Below are 18,941 nucleotides of genomic sequence, written 5' to 3'. Positions count from 1 at the left end.
AAAACAATAAAAAAATTAAAAGTATAGAAAAAAAATCTAGAAGTTTTTAAAACACCATTCATCGGGAATGTTAACGTATAAATGAAATTAACGTGTTAAACGTGAGAATCAAGTAGAGTAATTGCATCACTAAAGACAATTTGCTTGTGGTAATTACATTTTTTAATAACACAAATCTGAATCACAACATAATTTGTGACTAGGTGTTTCATGAATGTTTCAAGACAAGATAAAACTACAAAGAATTCGGATACCAAAAATATAGGAAATGAAATGATTCCACAGGAAACACCAACACTAAGTTTAGATACCAAAGGTATGGAAGTCAGAGGGAGTACTACTTATAATCAAGAAGATATTATGGTAGTAAAGAGTCTTTTAAGAATGTTTCCTATGTGGGGTATATGAAATATTGATTGTATGATTAAAAGCTTGAATATATTGTATTACATTACAAGGCTTATATAGCCTATTACAACACAGAAGATACAAAATGGAATGGATCTCATCTTGCCTACAGTTACGGTGGACAATAATAATTTTATAACAACCTCAATCATATCTAAATATACATTTGAACATAAATGGAAATACTTAATTGACATTATTATTGGTATCTTTAATATGCCCCCGCAAGATGGAGGATCCGTCGGAGACTCCAATCTTGGCTCGGAATCTATGAAAGGGTCCTCGACCAAGTGGTTTGGTAAGTACATCAGCGAGTTGATCTGCAGAGTGAATGTGTAGCACTCGTGACGAACCATTTGCAATTTTCTCGCGAACAAAATGATAATCCAGTGTGACATGTTTCATACGCGAATGGTAGACCGGATTTGCACACAAATAAGTAGCGCCCGCATTGTCACAATATAGTGTAGGTGATTTAGACATGGATAAACTAAGTTCCAACAGTAGATTCTGGACCCACGAAAGTTCAGCCGCACCATTTGCTAATGCCTTATACTCCGCTTCGGTTGAGGAACGAGAAACCGATTTTTGATGCGTTGAGCGCCATGAGATGATGTTGGATCCAAGGTATAGAATATAGGCAGTTGTGGAACGCCCCCCATCGGCGATGCCACCCCAATCAGAATCAGTAAAGGCTTGAAGATCGAGAGGAGAGCCACGATTAAGAAACAGCCCGTGATGAATGGTGCCTTTTAGGTACCGGAGAACACGTTTTAACGCTTGCCAATGAAGTTGAGTTGGTGCATGCATGTACTGAGAGAACTTGTTGACATCAAAACAAACATCGGGTCGAGTAAATGCTAGGTACTGAAGGGAGCCTACGAGTTGGCGATAGGGTGTAGGATCAACTTTAGATGAGCCATCGATGAGAGTTAGCGTCTCGGTGGAGCTAACTGGTGTAGCAACAGGTTTGGCACCGTCCATTTTAAATTTGTTAAGCAAGTTTTGTATATGTGCATGTTGAGATAAAAATAATCCCTTAACTGTGGAAATGACTTCTATCCCAAGAAAATGGTGCAACATACCAAGATCTTTAACTGAAAATTTCTCGGATAATGCTCGAATAACATGTTGTACAAAGGGACTGTTGTTGCCGGTCAAGACGATATCATCAACATAAACTAAGAAATAGGAAACAATGCCAACCCGATTAAAGATGAACAACGATGGATCGGCCAAGGATTTTTTAAAACCAAGATGTACAAGAAACTTGGCAAGCTCCAAGTACCATGCATGGGGTGCTTGTTTAAGCCCGTAAAGCGATTTTTGAAGTCGGCAGAGATGATTAGGTAGATCCGTATGAACATAACCTGGAGGTTGGGTCATATAGACTTCTTCATGCAAGGTGCCATGCAAGAAGGCATTATTAACATCTAGCTGCCGAATTGTCCATTTTTCAGACAAAGCGATAGCAAGAACCGTACGGATGGTTATGGGTTTAGTGAACGGACTAAATGTTTCAAAATAATCTTTGCCATGGTCTTGAAGAAACCCCTTTGCGACTAGACGGGCTTTGTATTTCTCAATGGATCCATCTGGATGACGTTTGATACGGAATATCCACTTGCATCCGATAGGCTTGTGTTGTGACGAAGGAACAAGTTCCCATGTGGCGTTTTTAATAAGTGCATTAAATTCGATATCCATTGCCTTACGCCACTCGGGATCTTTCATTGCCTGAGTGTGAGTAGTTGGTTCTATGGAGGGAGGAATCGAGTGAAGTGTAGTTTGGTTAACAAACTTGGAATTAAAGTATTTAGAATTGGGTTTGCGTTTACGTGGAGGTAGGGGTGAGGGTGGAGTATCTGAAGAATTCGATTGAGGTGGTTGGGAGATGGGACTAGATGCATTATTGGTTGGAGTGTGAACTGAGGTCGAAGTGGTGGAAGAATTGGAGTAAATGGACAAGGTAGATGGGGTTTCTTGGGCTTGTGGTTGCAAGTGTTGGGGTGTCAAGTCGGGTTCAGGTTGTGAATTTGTGTTGGTGGGATGTGAGTTGGAGTGGGCTGAATTTGGGTTTGGAATGTGAGTGTGGACATGTGGACCGATTGGCTCAAGAGACATTGAATGGGAAGCCGGCTGGTTAGGGATATTGAGTGGTTGTTGTGTGGAAGTGGGAATTGGAACTGAATGTTGTGAGTGGGCCGAAGAAGTGGAGTTGTCCACTAAGATACCTAGAAATTTGTCAACAGTGGGAATGGCAATGGGTGTATTTAATTGTGAATGTAGAGGAAATTGTGTTTCAACAAACTCAACATGCCTCGAGTGATATAGGCGTCGATTTGTTGGATCATAGCATTTGTAAGCGGATTTAGATGGTGAGTAACCCAAAAAAATACATTGTTCTCAGCGTGGGTGTAGTTTGGATTTTGCGTACGGACGAAGCCACGGATAACACAAACATCCAAAAGGTTTGAGTTTTGTGTAAGTTGGGTTTTTTTGGTAGAGAAGAGCATACGGAGTTTTGAAATCAAGAATTGGAGTGGGTAAACGGTTGATTAGGTAGACGGCGGTTTGGAAAGCATGTGTCCAAAAATTGAGTGGAAGTCGAGCATAATGGAGTAGAGATAGACCGGTCTCCACAATGTGACGATGGCGGCGTTCGGCAACACCGTTTTGTTCCGGGGTATGCGGCGGGGTTGTGAAATGAGAAATACCTTGAGATTGGAGATAGGTGGCTAGACCAATGTATTCGCCACCGTTGTCGGTAAAAAGAGAGATCAAAGGCGTTTGAAAAAATTTTTCTACTAGCAATTTGAATTGTGGAAACAAGATGGATACGTCGGATTTACGTTTCATCGGGTATAGCCAAATGTACTTAGTGTGAAAATCAACAAAAATCACATAATAGGTGAAACCATCAATGGATTTTTCTATCGGTCCCCAAACATCCGAATATATTAATTGTAAGGGCTTGGTAGTGGTAAATGAATTCATGCCAAAGGAATCTTTATGACTTTTATTGATAGAACATGAACTACAATGAAAATTGAGAAGATTAAAATGTAAACCTAAGCATTTGGCTATTTTCTTGAAAATCCGAATTGATGGGTGTCCAAGCTTGTGATGCCAATCAAGAGGCGATGTGGTGGACAATGTATTTATTTGAGGTGATGAAGGAAGGTTTGCATAGTAGACATCAAGGTAATTCTCGCCCCGCATTAGACGTGCCCCCGTTCGAAGATCCTTGACAAAGAAATGGGTGGGAAAAAATTCCACCGAAACATGGTTAGTCTTACATAATTTAGCAACAGATATGAGTTTATTTTTGAAATGAGGAACACACAAAACATCTTTTAGTGAAAGTGAACCACTAGATGTTGGAAGGTATCCTTGACCGATATGAGTAATAGTTAGAGTATTACCATTGCCAAGGACAATTTCATCGGGTCCTCCATATTCGGACACAGAGTGGAAGGACGCGCGATCTGGATCAACATGATTAGAAGCTCCGGAGTCGAACATGTAAGATGAGGTAGCGACATTAGCAGTAGGTGAGGTCTTGTTTTGGGTCATGGAACCTCCTGTGGTGACTTGATTTTCCCGAAGAAACCGGGAAAGTTTCCTACACTCTTTGGCTTCATGACCTGCAAAATTGCAATATTGACAATAAATGTTGTTACGGGTTTCACGGTTACCACCACTAGAGTTAGATCCAGTAGACCACTGATTTCGGGACGGTTTGTTGTTGAAGTTTCCACGATTGTTACTTCGGTTGGGTACAGATCTGAAACTGTTTCATGTTTGACGATGAGTATAATTGGCGGTGGCCATGACAGTCTGTGATGGAAAGACTGTGTGATTGAGCTCCCTTTCATAATCAACTAGTTTCTCAAATAATTCAGGGAAAGTAATTTTTGACTGAAGTAGGCGAAGAGATGTTGCAAAGTTTTTGAAATCATCACCTAATTGGCAAAGGATATGAACCATTAGATCTTCATCCTTCACGGGTTCTTGAACCAAGGCGAGTTCATCAGCAATCGACTTCATATCGCGCAAGTATTCGGCGACATTACGGCTTCCTTTCGGGTTTGAAGCAAGTTTGGATTTCAGTGAGATAATCCTAGACCGAGATAGCTCGTTACGAGCTGTTCCCAATCCTGTCGTGAGGTTTCAGCAGAGGCAATCATGGGCTGGATAGTGGGCGAGCAACTGCCAAGTAGAGCAGCCAAGATGACCTGGTCTTGGCGATACCAGGGTGAGAATTATGGGTTTGACTTGGTTCTTTCCATATCGAGAAATTCTGCTGGAGCGGGTTTATTGCCGGTAATGAAGTGGTCCAGATCCATTCCGATTAAGGTGGATTGAACGTGTTTGCGCCACACCGAAAAATTGTCGTGTGTGAGAGTAACATTGAAATTGGTAGAAGCATTGATCTGAACAATAGGAATCGGAGCCATGGTGGTAGGAATAATTGGGTGATTGGGACAGTAAGGGAAGAATAAATCAGGCAGGATCAAAGACTCGTTTGAGTTACAGTACTCTTGATACCATATGAAATATTGATTGTATGATTAAAAGCTTGAATATATTGTATTACATTACAAGGCTTATATAGCCTATTACAACACAGAAGATACAAAAGGGAATGGATCTCATCTTGCCTACAGTTACGGTGGACAATAATAATTTTATAACAACCTCAATCATATCTAAATATACATTTGAACATAAATGGAAATACTTAATTGACATTATTATTGGTATCTTTAATAGGGTATGTTTATTCTGGTGTCCATAATATCAGCAACTGGATTTACCTTCTTTCTTCAACAATACAACAACCTACATATGTACGAAAAAATACCTTACAAATCTACAACATTGTTCAGGATTTCTCAAGCTTCGCTATCCCGTTTTTGTATAGCTGGATCAAGTGTGTTCCTAAAAATGAGAAGGTTAAAATTGGCGTTGGAATGTTTTGTGGAATCGTTAGCTGTATTTTCGCTTGGCAACTCGAGGTTTATAGGTTAAAAGAAGTCGGGTACTTGGATGATAATTATTCAGAAACTTCCGTAAGTTTTCTTTGGTTGGTGCCGCAATTCTGTGTTCTTGGATGCATGGAAGGACTTACTCGGGAAGGCGTGTTAAACTTTTACAAGATACAAATGAAAGAACAACACCAGCTTATAAGTTAGCTTATAAGTTATGGGGAAGAATATATTGAAATTGTGATGGGCATAGGAAAGTTGATTAATATTTTTCTCATCTTGGTATTGATACCCAATGGGGATGGTTTGGGGAAACTATCAACGATAGTCGGGTAGACAAGTATTATTTGGTGTTGGTGTGTGTGTGCTCAACAAATTTGATGGTGTATTGCTTCATCACGCGTTACTTTTACAAGGAGAGCTAGTTATGAAAATCAGGATAATCAAGTTTCGGTTAGTGTTGATATGAAACATGATAATCAAGTCTTGTCAAATCGAAAACAAGGTGATCAAGTATTGGCCGGTGATGATCAAGGTAATCAAGTCTTGGCCAATCTTGATAACAAAGAAGGTAATTAAGTCTTGGCTGATGAAGATCAAAAACAAGATGAGCAAGTTATGTATAACTCTAAATTATACATATAAACCTCACACATTGTCCCACATTTCAAACGTTTAATACAAATTTATTGATTTGGTACTTAAATTCTTTGAATTTTTAGGTTTATATGGTGTTTTGGGGAAGTATGGACCGTATAAGTGTTAACAAAACATTTTAAACTTAGCATTAGACTATTGTTATTATTATTCGGTCGTAGTGTGCGTAACATTAAGACTTAGGTTTATTATTATTATTATTATTATTATTATTATTATTATTATTATTATTATTATTATGTGTTTTGGCGGTTAATTAACGAACACGTACGCATCCTAACCATCGCAACGGTTGTGTTCTTCTATGTATCCGCCAAATACACTATTAAGTATGTATCCATTGTAAATACATTTGCCAAGTTACTAATACCATTAACGTTTTTTTATTCACACATCCGCTGCAAATTACACACACACATTCACAATATCGTTATTCACTTGTTCGATTATCGTTTCGTTATTAATCAACAAGACGTGGCTCAACCATTTCAAAGACCTAAGGCGTACTAATTGATAGAACCCCCCCCCCCCCACACACACACACACATATATATATTATGGTAGGGTTAATGTAAAAAATAATATTTTTGTGAGAAGAATAAGATTCCTAGGAAGAATAAAAATAAATCATAGTTATTGGATCATATCAATCAATTGTTGAGATTTAAAATTACCAAAAACCGTCATAGTTTCCTAGAATTACTCTTTCATCATTATAACCGACATAGTTTCCTAGAATTATTCTTTCACCATAGGTTTTAATGCCAGATGTCAAAATTTTATTGGTTCTTACCATTCCTAGGAAACTACTTCTTTTTATTTGAACCCTTTTCTCTCTCTCTCTCTCTCTCTCTCTATATATATATATATATATATATATATATATATATATATATATAGGGGAGAGTTATCTTAAAAACAAGTACTTTTCTAGAAAGACTAGGAATAAATCATAGCCATTGGATCATGTTAATCTATAGTTGAGATTTAAAATTACCAATAACCGACATAATTTCCTAGAATTGTTCTTTCACCATCATTTGTAATGACAAATGTCAAAATTTTGTTTGTTCTTACCATTCTTAGGAAACTTCTTATTCTTATTTGAACCCTTTTCTATAGCAGACCAACAATGTCTCCCCAAAGGGTCAAAACACTTATCCCCCCATGAGCCGGGAATCAATACCTGAGACTCCTAGAAGGAAACCCTTGTAACACCCCGGCCTCTCGTACCACCAATATTGTCCGCTCTGCCCACGAAGAGCTCACGGATTTGTTTTTGGTTGCCCAAAATGCGTTGGTGATGTTAAGAGGCAGGACATTACTTATGAACCAAGGATCTCTCTTGTCCACGGCCGATGTGGGATAGCCTAAGAGTGGGACGATGTTGTGTTTGCCAAGGGTGTTACAAACAACCCCCCTTTGGACTCATCGTCCTCAATGAGCATGTCCCATCATCCCAAACGGCGCAAGAGTGGCTCTGATACCACCTGTAACACCCCGGCCTCTCGTACCACCAATATTGTCCGCTCTGCCCACGAAGAGCTCACGGATTTGTTTTTGGTTGCCCAAAACTTGTTGGTAATGTTAAGAGGCAGGACATTACTTATGAACCAAGGATCTCTCTTGTCCACAGACGATGTGGGATAGCCTAAGAGTGGGACGATGTTATGTTTGCCAAGGTTGTTACAACCCTATGGAATAACTCTTGACCAGCCCTATCAAAGCAGTGATGGCGAGTAGTTCGTTATATGAGAATGTAAGTACAGACATGGTAAAAATCACCACACAATATTGGAGGCGTTCAAGTATATAATTACAGGATATATAAAAATTAAAGTATGCAAGAATAAACATAAGTTCACAAATTGAGATAATAATGAGTAATTAACAAACTAAACAAGGCGAATCCTGTTATCTTGAAATTCAATTTCATCACTATATTCGTGTGTGAAGCTTCAATATTAATACTAATAGTAAGATAATACCTAATCATGTTGGTGTGGATCATCGTGAGACGAGCTGTGGTCTTGGTTCGTGTCCTTGTAGAAACATATCGCAATGCAACAATAAATTATCAAGTTTACTGAGCAAATGCATACCAAAAGTCGATAGTACTTGTCTAAACGAGTGTCGTTGTTTGTTTCTGGATCAAACCAGCTTTTAAGAATTAACATGAGACCAATGTTTGCCAACTTTCCAAGACACATCACAATTTCCATATAGTCCTCACCGTAATTCTTCACGGGTTTATCTACTTGTGACCAGAAAAACGTTAACAACCCACTCTCTGTTTTCCATGAATCCTAGCATGATGAACTGCGGCACTAACCAAAGAAAACTTATGGATGTTTCTGCATGCTCATCAGCAAAATTTCGGAGTTCTTTTAGCCTGTGAATCTCTAATTGCCAAGCAAAAGTACAAGATATAATAGAACAAAGCATTCCGACACCAATTTTGAGCTTCTGGTTATGGCGAAAACAAGTCCACTTATACAAAAATGGAATGGCAAAGCATGAGAAATCTTGAATCACATTGTATATCTGGACCGGCATTTTGTCATTATTTTCAAGATTGTCGAATTGTTCGGTATAGAAAGTGCTTCCGACTGCTGATATTAGGGACACCACAAAGAAAGTTCCCCATAACGGAAACATCCTTAACAGGCTTGGAAGTACCTTCAGATCTTCTTTGTAGCACCTATCTCCTTGGTCCATTTCCCCTAGTGGTGATCTTTTGGGTGTAATCCCTTCATTTTCCGGGTTTCTTTCTTGAGATCTTTCTTGTGTAGAGGTATTGGTTGAACATCTACTTAAGAAAACAATATATTGTAGGATTTAGTTTAAAAAAAAATAAAGTGTCGTATGGAAACATTTGAATCTACACTAAAAGATATATTGTCAAATGAGGGGAAGGTTCATGTACATTTTAATCTTAACATGAGAACGTAGGAAATAATACTAATTTATAAAAAAATGAGAACGTAAGCAAAATTACTAACTACAATACCAATCTACATAAACAATAATTTATAATAAAAAATAAAAAAAAAACTAAAAATTACAACAAAAGAATCAAAATCAAGAACAAAATAATAACAACATATACCAACAAATACTTATAACAGCAAAAGAAAAAAAATATAATAATAACAACAAAATATAAATCAACAAATACTTATAACGTCTCATAATCGAAAATTAGCAACTACGAGCAAAAAATAACAGCAAACACCTATAAAAATAAACTTAATGATAACAGCAAATTGGTTCTCACCGTTTTCATGTTAAGAATAAAATGCTTTTGATCCTGAAACTGTCAAATGATATTACGTTTTTTTTTCTTTTTATAAAGCAAATTTCTTTGTACTATGTGGGACTTGAACCAATGATCTTGGGTGTTTAAGATTTTATCTTTGCCATTGGACCACAAGTCCCAGAACAATATTGCAGTTAAATCATTTAAGGGTGACCATAATCTCGTTTGATCTACTGATAGGCTCCCAAGGTAAATAAAAAAAGATAGTTCTCTCTGTATAGAACGAGGGTATTTTCATAGTCATCCATGGGGAAGAGGTCGATCACTGTTTGGCCATGGCAGCGAATGAATCCAATGTTAGAACTGTAACATGTATGTAGGAGGAAGAGTGTAGACTCTTCATGGCAACCAGATATGAGGATGAACCTAAGTGTGGCAATTTTCATTTCACTATCAATGGTTGTTTATATGTGACAACCACATATTTGACTTTGGTTGCACATCAAAAGGTTTCACAGGAGGTTCCCGTCATGATACTTGTTCCACCTGAGTATGCTTAACTAGTGGAATTTGTCTCACGTTCATTACCAATAAGCGCGCAAAACACGTAATGATAGGTAATGTATCCACCTTCTTATCAAGAAAGCTTCATTCTCCTCTCCAACTGATGTTGGATGTTAAGAATATGCCCTTGTGGGTCTAGAGAACATATCAAGTGTGGAGTCACGTAGAGCATGCATTCGTCTTTAAGAAGAAACCGATATGTACTCTAGTTTTTTGTTGACCATCTCTTACCTTTGTTTGTTTTCACAGGCCCGACTTCAAGAACAGTTAAATTTGTTTGCGTAACTTTTTATAGAAATAGGGTTAGAATATCTCAAGTGAGGTTAGAACCCACAACCTTTTGATTAAAAGTCATACCCCTTTACACTAAACCAAACTAGTGGTTGTGTAATTAAGTTTAAACATTATATATATACATATCGTTTTTCATGAAAATATATATATAATTTATAAATAAAAAAATCCAGGCCTGTCGGGGTGTCAGGCCAGGGTTCGTCGACCACCTAGCCCTCCCTTATAGCCGGCCTTGTGTTTTCATTTGTTTTGGTTGTAGCTATTGTAAGAATATATATATAAATATATATATATATATATATATATATATATATTAGTTTGGTAATTGTTGATATGTCATATTACCTTATTATATATTAGTAAGGTAATTGTTGATAGGTCATATTACCTTTAATTAACTAATAAAGGGTTTCCTTTGGGTGTATATAAAGAGAGATAAATATTAACATCATAAACTAATCTCACACACATACAATTTTGTGTGCCTCCTCTCTCTTAAACCGGGTCCCTCTCAAGAACCTCAACACAATTCTTAACTATATATCCTAAAGGGGGACTCGATCAAGCTAACAACTATGTCATCTACATCATTCTCCGATGCGGTTACTACTCTCAATGCTATAACAGGTATGCATATGATTAATGGGTTTATCATACTATCATGTTTTCCATTATCACTATGAGGAATTGATCAACATGTGGTATCAAGAGCAATGTTGTTTAATCGGTTCTTCATGGTTTTCCATTAAATCTGGATTTAAACCGGAAGACTTGAATCTAAAGTCTTGATAAACCCTAATTTTGATATTTTATGTACTTATTGAAATCGGTTTATATATAAACTGTTTAAAACTTTTAGAACCCGATTTCACATTAAAAACCTGTTAAAAAATTATTTTTTTTTGTTGATGCTCTTCGTATTCATTATGGTTTTTTTTTCCGAAAATAATACATATTTTGGTTAAAATTCGGATTATGATTGTGTTTTTCCTAAAATAATTGGATAAACAAATCTCTAAAGATTTTTTGAAATTTGAATAATTACTAAGAATATAAATTTAAAAATTAAACAAATCTTGGAGATAAAATTAATCCCTAACCAAAATATTATTACCTTAAATAATTTTTGTATTTTAATGCTTATCGAAATCTCGGTTTGACCGAGATCTCATAAAACCAAAATCTCACAAAACTAAGATTTCATCAAAACCGAAATCTCATTAAAACCGAGATCCCATTAGGACCGAAAACTTATTAAAAACCAAAAACCCAATAAAAACCGAGAACACAAGTGTTGACCGATAACTCATAAGTTGACCGAGAACTCATAAAGGTTAACCGAGAACTCATAATTTAAAGATATTCCATTGTGGGTCTAGAGAACATATCAAGTGTGGAGTCATGTAGAGGATGCATTCGTCTTTAAGAAGAAACCGATATGTACTCTAGTTTTTTGTTGACCATCTCTTACCTTTGTGTTGTTTTCATTTGTTATGGTTGTAGCTATTTAATGAGGGTAAAACATTTAATAAAAAGTGTTTTAACATTCCAACTCTTTTTGTGAGTGTGTGATACTGATATAACCAACAAATATTACCGTGACTTGGATTTAAGTAGCTCGTGAATGCGAGCACGAATCACCCTGAAGAAGATCACAATGGGTCTGTGAGTTAATTCGCCTTGATGATACAAACCATGTCCTTTACAAAAGATCATCAAGGTGGCTATCATTGAGATTAAGAAAGTCCAGAACGAACTCTTCCAAGTTGTATGAGCTCCCCAAAGAGAATATGGGGCAACCCACATTGTTGCTGAAATGGAACCAGAGGCAGATGCTATATTCCACCACAATGTTGCTCGTGCATAAGATCGCTCTTTGTTTCGATTTTCTGATTTGTCAACTTCATTAACCAAATCATTAAATACGTTTTCTAAGAGATTATCTCCTGATCTTCCAAGAGCTAAGAGAACTAGTATGATCACAACAAGCCATGTTGATCGATGTCGAAAGGTCAATCAAAAACATTTATAAATTACATTTACTAGCAACGGCAAGTAAGATGTCGAATCCACAGGGAATCAGTGGAAAGTGCTAATCAAGTTCATACTTTATAAAATATTAAACTAAGTGGACAGACGATGTCAAGCGGTTTAAATATTGTTTGGTTGTAAAACAATTAAGAGAAAGATAACCAACTCCAGGTTTCAGGTTGTGAAGAAGACTAGACCAATTGATTAAACTTCTTTGGAAAATTCATTTGATTACACCTATAATCAAAAGACTAGATATTTGACCTTACTGATTGATAGAACTTAATCCAAACAATTGCTTTGGATAAATAATAACCTAATTAATTACCAGTTTTAATATTTGATAAATGTAAGTGATTTAATGGTAAATGATAAACGGGCCAATGACTCAAAGAACTTAATCCTAAAAGTTGATGACCACAAATCAGTAAACTGATAAAAACACAAAACATTCAATTACAAAAAATTGTTGAATGCATAAACAAATGTAAAGATTTAACTAACCGAATGATTAACCAAATCCAAATCCAATATTAAGGTTTAAAACCAAAAAGTCTAACCACAAACACAACCCTACGCCCGGAGATGGTCACAAAAGGTTTAGCCTAGCATATGCATCTTAAAGATCTTGATTCTTGGTTGAGATGATGATAACATGGATGATTGTGGTGAGTGGTAGGTGTTAGGATGGTGTATGATAGCCTCCAAGACGTCCCAAAACTGATGGTTATTGAATTGAGTCGACCGTAGGGTTTTTGGGTTTAAATATGGAAGAAAAATCACCAAAATCCCTTTTTCCGTCAGACCAGACCGTAAGCTATGGTCTGGCCACCGTAAGCTACGGTCAGACCGTAAGCTACGGTCTGGTCAATCTGCTTTACGGTCCTGCTATAAACTGTTTTCTTCATAAAATCTTCGTTTCAACTCCGTTTTCCTCCCCGTTTGCGGCCACGTCTTCATATTTCAATTTTCTATCATCTCATAGATCATCACTTTAATTTCCACTCCATCATGAATGCTCCAAATTAGCTTCTTTAAGCTCCAATAAGCTCCGTTAAGCTCCGCACACCTGTAAACATAAAACCTATCAAAGTATTTGTGTTCGATACATATTAACAAGTAAAACACACAATATAAAACACTTAAAGCATGTAATTTTACCCACACATAACATCCCCAATCTTATCATTTGCTTGCCCTCAAGCAAACTCTCATGCAACACATACACCTCGATCAACGGTTTATCAATTATCAGTATTAATACTAGTGAGGTATAAGGTCATACCCAATTCCCAAGAACTGACACTGTTAAGGTTGATAACCCACCAAATAATTTAATGATACATTTTAAAACTATGAAACCGCCCAAACGAGTGTACTTTGTTTCCGGTTAAGGCACACATGTTCATACCCCTCATAATATAATATCTCTTCACTCGGTTTAATATCTGAACCAACAAAAAAATGTGCTAGTATCTCTCTGCCCTCTATACCAAGTATGAACACGATGTAATAAGCTTGGAAGCAAGTCATATCTCCACTCATTACCCACCGGTTGCATAGAGAAAAGAACTAAGGGTTTTGTTGTGGCTTAGGTTAGGGTGTGGAAGTGGATTTATTTAGTGACTTATGGTGGATGAAACCCAATTTATTGACACCAACAAAAAAACGTACAAACAAACTCACTAACTATTATTTACAACCAATAACGACTTTAAACACGAACTCTTTTTGAGTTTTTCTTTAATTTTTTTTTTCTTTTTTTTCAAATTTTTTTAACTGACAAATACTAACATCAATATACACAAACAACTGACCCGAGACATACGTACATTGTGTACTATGCTCGACAAATAACTTAAATACAACTCTTAACATACCAAGTTTCATCCACAGGGTTAAAAATAATAAAGGCCAAGGCAAACACGGCTTGTAATGTGGGTTAAAACAAACGAAAGGGAAAAGGCACAAACTTGGCTCCTAAGGGATAATGTAGGGTAGGGAGTATTATTTTTTTTATTTTTTTTTATTTTTTTTATTAGGCCAATATAAAGTAGGTTTTCTACAGTCCTATTTCTCCATACAGGTGGTGGTATTAAGATCTCGAAATGCATGAGACAACCAAGTTCTAGATATCATGGACATACTGGTTACTCTCTATAATGGCACTCAAATGACATGTGTATATACTATATATTATATGTGTATTATATATAAGGCAAATCTTACACACGTACCGGAGGAATTAGGCTGCCGATATGAAACATGTGTACCTGTCCCCATGACTCGTTATCCCTATCTAAACGGTTCATTTTAATTGTCCAATTTTTGAAAAACATTTGCATGGAAAGACTTTCGAGAAGCTTAAAAACTGACCATGACCAAAGACACTCTACTTGGCATTAATACTAACAATTAACAAATTACAATTTCGGCTTTTGCGCAAAATCAAGCTACTCTTAAGGCTAAAATTTTTTAATTTCTCCATATTTTTCCATCCCCACACTTGAGATTTACATTGCCCACAATGTAACTCAGATTTTCAAAAACAGATGCAAACACGGGATATTCATACCAATTGCAATTCAAGGGACAACCAATTACCCATCTCCGGATTTAAATAAAGTTGCATACCATAAAATAAACATAAAGTTTTAAGCAAACATAACATACACACCACCCACACGACCAAAAGGTTCATCACGCCACCCAACCACCCATAAACACAATTATTAAATAGTCAACAGCAAATAAAAGATAGGGAGAGACACATGGACCTGATTTAAATCTCTTATGTCAAACGGGTCTTGCTGATAAGTACTTTTGCAACCTTGACCTACACTTCTTGAATATGATATGACAATATCTACTTCATCGAATGTTGACACAACCACCATGAGCTTCCCCACACTTAGGGTTCACTATGACCATAAAACACAAACAAAAAGTAACACGCAAAAAGAAAACCAAAAATAAAGAAAACAAAACAAAAAAAAGGTCGGGTTGCCTCCCGGTCAGCGGTAAGTTTTTGTTAAGGTCTTCAGCCAGACCGCTACCTCATTTTGCGGTTATGGTGGTCGCATGGAACATTTACCTACTGAGTTTCCTATAAAAGCACGGTAGTTGACACGCCTCGGTTCTACTTCATTCTTCATGTTCAGCATGTCCGATAAACCAAAGCGGGTCGATGTAAATGCATATTTACCTTCAGAATTTCCAGCATATGCTCTGTAGTGAAGACGTCGAGCCCACACACTCTTTCTTATCTTCGAAACATCAAATATTGAACGGGGCCGATCTGAGCATTTTCCAACTGAGTTTCCCGTGTATGCTCGGTAGTTGAGGTGTTGGGACTATACCTTATTCCTCATGGTTGATATGTCTATAGAGCCCACATGACCCCACTTTTTACCATTCTTCCCACTATTCTTCACATTCACCTTCTCTTTATTCGAGTTCAAATCATCATCCCCTACTTTATCAATATGAATAATGTGTAATAAAAGATTATCGGGATGATTTGAAACTATCTTAGTCTCTGCTTTTTCTACTGATATCTCTTCATCCGGGTCTAGGCATTCAATTCTATGCTCCAACAAGTTTGGATCATGTCCTTCAACTTCATAATCGGCAACTATAACCGTTGCATTCGATGGCTCTTCAGTAACTGGAGGAATTGGTGTAGTATTAGTCTCCACAACCACATCCTCAACTTCATTTTCTGATTGATCAAGATCCTCTTCTATCACTTCCTCATCAATCATGGCACCACTAGCCAACTTTTCTTGTTCTCGTTCAATTAGAGTCACCTCTTCTAATAGTCGACTCACCAGTTTATCTTGGGCAGCATTAGACGTTTCTTGGAGTTCTAACCTCTGATTTAAAGCCTGATTGTGAGCTTCTTGATCTCTCTTCATCTCTTTCAGAAAATCCATAACGTCTTTCCAAGACACTTCTTTGTTACCCGAGGAATCTTCTTGATCTTGCTGATGGTTTCTTTGATATGTACCACCATGATTATAATATTGAGGGTCATCCTCGTATATTGGTTGATGATGTTCATGGTAGTTGTAGTCCTCCTCCTCTTGATAACTTACAAAACTTGGCATATCGGACCCATCACTATCATACTCCGAATCATCCTCAAACTGGTAACAATTAATTCTCTTTTGAGATTGAGACCTTCTTTGATACGAGTTTTCATGGTTACTTGTCGTTGACCCAAAATAACCCTTATAATCAGATTGAGGCGATGAATAATTTTGGTACTGCATGTTGAGACCCTGTTGGTTGAAGTTCCTTTGGTTATCTGACTCGTAGAAGCCTTGAGAGTTTGGTGAAGGTGGGCCATGATATGAATGTGTACGGTACGAGTCATCGTCCTCTACGGCCTTATATCCTTCATGTGGGTCATAGACCCAACTCCACGTCATCTTGAGTTACCTACACACATAAGACAAACAAATACCAAGCGTAAAATCAACGAAGAAACAATTAAAAACAAAAACAAAAAATTAAGCTAAACTAGCACTTTGCGCGTTGATTCCCTGGCAATGGCGCCATTTTGATCAATGTCGAAAGGTCAATCAAAAACATTTATAAATTACCTTTACTAACAAGGGCAAGTAAGGTGTCGAATCCACAGGGAATCAGTGGAAAGTGCTAATCAAGTTCATACTTTATAAAATATTAAACTAAGTGGACAGACGATGTCAAGCGGTTTAAATATTGTTTGGTTGTAAAACAATTAAGAGAAAGATAACCAACTCCAGGTTTCAGGTTGTGAAGCAAACTAGACCAATTGATTAAACTTCTTTGGAAAATTCGTTTGATTACACCTATAATCAAAAGACTAGATATTTGACCTTACTGATTGACAGAACTTAATCCGAACAATTGGTTTGGATGAATAATAACCTAATTGATTACCAGTTTTAAGGTTTGATAAATGTAAGTGATTTAATGGTAAATGATAAACGGGCCAATGACTCAAAGAACTTAATCCTAAAAGTTGATGACCACAAATCAATAAACTGATAAAAACACAAAACATTCAATTACAAAAAAACTGTTGAATGCATAAACAAATGTAAAGATTCAACTAACCGAATGATTAACCAAATCCAAATCCAATATTAAGGTTCAAAACCAAAAAGTCTAACCACAAACACAACCCTACGCCCGGAGAAGGTCACAAAAGGTTTAGCCTAGCATATGCATCTTGAAGATCTTGATTCTTGGTTGAGATGATGATAACATGGATGATTGTGGTGAGTGGTAGGTGTTAGGATGGTGTATGATAGCCTCCAAGACGTCCCAAAACTGATGGTTATTGAATTGAGTCGACCTTAGGATTTTTGGGCTTAAATATGGAAGAAAAATCACCAAAATCCCTTTTTCCGTCAGACCAGACCATAAGCTACGGTCTGGCCACCGTAAGCTACGGTCAGACCGTAAGCTACGGTCTGGTCAATCTGCTTTACGGTCCTGCTAGGCCAAAACTGTTGTCTTCATAAAATCTTTGTTTCAACTCCGTTTTCCTCCCCGTTTGCGGCCACGTCTTCGTATTTCAATTCTCTGTCATCTCATAGATCATCACTTTAATTTCCACTCCATCATAAATGTTCCAAATTAGCTTCTTTAAGCTCCAATAAGATCCGTTAAGCTCCGCACACCTGTAAACATAAAACCTATCAAAGTATTTGTGTTCGATACATATAAACAAGGAAAACACACAATATAAAACACTTAAAGCATGTACTTTTACCCACACATCACATGTCACATCGTACGGATTGAATATCAACAATAATATCACTCCCCGTAGTAGCAAGAGACATGTGATTACAAGCATATATTATATTGGAACAGCCTAAAAAAAGCTAACAAAGATAATTCTCGAATAATCCGGATGAATTAGTCACACTTACACTTATGAATGCAGTGGTTGAAAACATAAGTGTTCGGAATCGTCCCACATATGAATCAGCCAATTGAGCCATGATTATCACGAAAAGCGATGATAATGATTCTTGAATGTTTGAGAGAACTGTAGACCTTACAAAAGGTTCATTGTGGTCTACCAAGTACCACATAAGAATGTCCACAATCGCGTAGTATGTTAAGGAACGACTAAACACCAAACCTACATGCCCAACACATTGAAGTAGGTTGATATATACCGAAACATAGCTTTTATAATCAAACACGAAAACACATAACACTAGTCGGATATGAAACTGAACTTACCAATGACAAAGAGGAGACGATGATCGTAGATAATTTTGTAATTTCTTCTGCAGAATATATAAACAAGAGTAGAAACAATTAAGACCCCCAAAATTGAATAGGAAATGATGAGCGTAAGGTCCATTGAATATTATAAGATCAACTAGATTGCTTCTTGGGAATGCAGTTTGTTTGTGTATTTTACATTCTTAATGGTAAACACCATGTTCTGTATATCACATTTCCACAACTCATGTTTCACATGTTGTCCTTTCTACACACTAACTAACAATCATTCTCCACTTTTAAAAGCTCATGGTAAATATAATGTTAACATAAACACAAGTTAAAGTGACCGTATCAAAGACCGGAAAATATATATGTAACACTTCGGATGTCATACATATATGACTTAGATATCTTTCTGAATCACGAAGATTTCGTTTTCAGATTAAGTATTTCACGGGTAATGTAACTAAATAATCAGATAAGACAAAAAAAATTATTTT

At 36.7% G+C, this 18,941-nt stretch overlaps 1 pseudogene; it reads right to left on the bottom strand.

The window, feature by feature from the left end:
• Nucleotides 1-8,044: 8,044 nt before the first annotated feature.
• LOC143602421 (protein NRT1/ PTR FAMILY 5.14-like) lies at nt 8,045-18,577 on the bottom strand (annotated as a pseudogene).
• Nucleotides 18,578-18,941: the final 364 nt, after the last annotated feature.

The sequence above is a fragment of the Bidens hawaiensis genome, unplaced genomic scaffold, assembly GCF_021521415.1.
Source record: "Bidens hawaiensis isolate Kalapana, Puna unplaced genomic scaffold, B.hawaiensis_p1.1 tig00058904_1, whole genome shotgun sequence".
In the NCBI taxonomy this organism is placed as follows: Eukaryota; Viridiplantae; Streptophyta; class Magnoliopsida; order Asterales; family Asteraceae; genus Bidens; species Bidens hawaiensis.
This window is presented reverse-complemented; position numbering and strand designations above follow the sequence as displayed.